The sequence below is a fragment of the Pelophylax lessonae genome (genome assembly GCF_965119305.1).
Source record: "Pelophylax lessonae genome assembly, chromosome: 5".
Classification (NCBI taxonomy): Eukaryota; Metazoa; Chordata; class Amphibia; order Anura; family Ranidae; genus Pelophylax; species Pelophylax lessonae.
Genome location: NC_138772.1, coordinates 138424457 through 138428027, shown reverse-complemented (window position 1 = coordinate 138428027; position 3571 = coordinate 138424457). Strand labels below are relative to the sequence as shown.

Below are 3571 nucleotides of genomic sequence, written 5' to 3'. Positions count from 1 at the left end.
GCCAGTCCAGACTGTGGAAAGATCCTCACTTTACAGTTGGAATGCACCCAGATGCCAGGAGAGGCAGCTTTCTCAGCCTCTCAATATGCCAGTGGGGACTGAGACAGCTGCTCCCACCCCCTCCACAGCCCGGCCCTGCAGTAAGTGCTGGAGGAGCAAAGAACCAGTGACCGACGGTAACCAGCTCTCTGCAGACTGAATACCAAGAACTGAGTGATCAGCGGTTTTTGATTGCTCAGTTCCAGGTGTAGAGTCAGAAGGGGACCGCTGCAGCTGGGATCTGTGCTGCAGACATCTAGGTCAGTATGAGTGTTTAATATTTTGTATTCCCAAACTTCCCTTTTAACCTTTGCCTAATTTTGCTCAGAATTAATGTGAGCAAAAGAATAATTAAAATATCAAAGCCAAAACTTACACTTTTTCATGCTGTACCTTGTGGAAAGGTAGTGAAAACAGCCAACAGCTGTAAGCGAGAAAACCCAGTGGGGGGTTTTATATTTTAGTTAGTGCCTACTGAAATTGGACAGGAAGAGTAGAGAGATGTGTGTATGGTAAGAAAGTAGGGAGAGTCAGGGCCACTAATATGGCAATACAGTAAGCCCTTCTTTACAGGGCCTTGAATCTATCAGTTCGAAAGGGGGGGACAGGCACCTGACAAGCAGGAGGGGGTGATTTTAGGTATGGGGGCAATCTCTAAAACGAATCCCCCTGTGGCACCCCCTGCTTCTCTTTCTCTCCCGCCAGCTGCCAGCTGCTTTAAGGGATCAGTTCCAGGATCTGCAACCTTCCCCGCACCAATCACCCCCTCCATTCTCACTGCCCCCTCCACAGCACTTCCGCCTTCCCCTCTTCTTCCACTGGAGGATTGGTGTCAGGATGGAGGGGGGGGGCAGTAAATATTTTTATATGTCATATTTACCAGTGCTTTTCTTTCCTAAATGAACATGGTGAGTGATCAGTGCTGATCGCTCCTGTGTTCATTCATAACTGAAACACAGTAAACTGTTAAAAAAACTTCAGTTTGTGAATGAACAGGAAGCCTCGGTACAGAGCATTTCCCGATTATTCATCCTGCAGAGCAGCTTAGGCTGCAGAGAAAGGGATTGAGGAATCTTTTGTCCTCAATACCTTTCTCTGTCTCAAAAGTGCAACATCATGGGTCTGTTTAGACCCCTAAAATTTCACCAGAGCAGCCCCAGCAGGGCTGTTAAAAAAATTAAAAAGAAAAAAAAAAAAATGAAGGGCTTGTTTACACATACTTTGCTTTCTGAAGAGCAATACATGTTTGGATTGCTGTTCATAGAGAATTTTTGATTTAACCTATTAAACACTGCACTAGCACACTGTAATCACGTGCATTGCCTGCGGTTGTGGGATGATTCCGGAGCAGCAGCATTCACTTGAATTGGATGTGTTCGACAGGGGGTATAATTTCAAACATGTACACAAAGCCTTGCGGCCTGTACATGTGTACTCTCCCAACCGCTGTCTCTGCAGCTAAAGCAGGTTGCGGTTGGGGGGGGCAGAAAAAGCACAGCTCAATCCCTGGGTTTTACCAACCCCCAGCCTCACATATGAACGAGCCCTAAAAGCTCATTCACAAAGGTTGTGAGAATGAGTGGTTTGTTCATGAATCTGGAGCCACTTGTTACTTGTATAAACATAGTTGCAGATTCTAATTTGACAGGTGCCCAGGTGTAGATGAGTGTCCCCAAATGCGCACTGTCTGTGTTAGGGACTGTACCCATTAGTAACTGCAGCTCTGTTGATACAACTGCTGCATCCCCTATAGAGTAACATAGCAGCCTGTACACAGCTCCAGGTGACTAACTCCAGATAAACAACCGTCGGATTCACACTGTACAGGCCACCGCGCCCATGGGAATGAGCCCCTTAACCTTATTCCCACGTAGCTTTATTTATTAACTCAATATAGTTTTATCCTTTAGATGTGTCTGTATCTGATAATGATTTTAGTATATTTTTAGCAAAAATATTGTTTTGATATTTTTTGCGAAGAGAGAGGAAGGCTGTACAGGGCCTCGTGAATTCTAATACAGGCATTCCCCACTTTTAAGTACGCAATGGGACCGGAGCATGTATGTAAAACGAAAATGTACTTAAAGTGAAGCAATACCTTTTTTCACTTCTCAATGCATGTACTACATTCCAATAGTCATTTAGAGGCATAACTGATATAAATAATGCATTGTACAGTATTAAAAAAAAAAAATTGTAAGCTTACCCCATCTTGATTGTTGTCGTAAGGCCAGAGAAGCTTAGAGAGTTTAATGTAGTAGGAATGATGAAGGCATACAGGTATCTTCTGTTCCACAAGTCAAGTCTTCAAAGGCGAGACACTTTCTTGCTGGTGAATTGGGTCTACAAGTAGAAGTAGCAATCAGAGTAGGAGCAGCTGGAAATGGACTGGAAGGCATAAAGGTATCTTCTGTTTCACAAGTCAAGTCTTCAAAGGCGAGACGCTTTCTTGCTGGAGAATCGGGTGTACTACAAATAGCAATCAGTGTAGGAGCAGGACTTGATGATGATGATGTCGGAGCTGAAAATGGACTGGCAGGCATACAAGAATCTTCTGTTTCACAAGTCAAGTCTTCAAAGGCGAGACACTGTCTTGCTGGCAAATTGGGTGTATTACAAAGATCAATCAGAGTAGAAGCAGAGCTTGATGGGGATGTCAGAGGTGAAAATGGACTGTCCGTTGATGATGATCTAGGATCAAAATGACTGTCAGTCAATGTGGATGATGTGCGTGCTGATGGACTTTTAGAAAAGTAACTGTCTATGGAGGTTTGAAGTGTAGCTCTCTTCTTTTCCCTGTAGATTTCTTTGTAGCAGGCATAAGCCCCTGAAATGTTAGCATTGACTTTGGAACTTCTTTCAAAATTCCTATCATGCTTTTTAAAAAGAGCCATGGCGCTATCAGGATGACGAAAAGCTTCAAAGAGAATTTTTGTAGTTAAGCCTTCAGGCTGTTCAATGATCTCAACATCATCCTGCACATCTTCTTCTCTCTCCTCTTCAAGTTCTAGAAGATCTTCATTGCTGAGGGGCTCAGTGTGGGATGCAAGCAGTTCAGCAACATCTTCTGGCTCCACTTCCAGCTCTAACTGCCTTGCCATCTCTACAATATTTTCAGTAACATTAGCTACATGTTCTTCAAAGCCTTCAGAATCATCAACTAACTGTGGGCATAATTTTTCCAGGCCCTTTTCATTGTGGTTTCCTTTATGTCATTCCAAGCATCTCTTACAGTTTTAATGCAATCCAAGATGTTAAAAGTTTTCCAGAATTTGGATAGAACTTCTTTATCATCACCTTCTTCTTTGTCTATTGCTGCAACACACTTGCTGAATGTTCTTTTCAAGTAGTTCAACTTGAAGGCTGCTATGACACATTGATCCATTGGCTGTAGTAGTGAGGTGGTATTTGGTGGTAGGAATTGCACTCGAATGTTCAACTCATCTAGCGTTCGAGGGTGTCCAGGGGCATTATCAACAAGCAGCAAAATGTGGAAAGGGACACCGTTGTCCTTGCAATAGGCTTTCACCTC

The 3571-nt window shown here is 43.5% G+C and overlaps 1 pseudogene across 1 annotated transcript; it reads right to left on the bottom strand.

The window, feature by feature from the left end:
- Positions 1-2288: 2288 nt before the first annotated feature.
- LOC309556443 lies at positions 2289-3235 on the bottom strand (annotated as a pseudogene). Its single transcript has one exon. The product of its transcript is annotated as an uncharacterized misc_RNA (transcript).
- Positions 3236-3571: the final 336 nt, after the last annotated feature.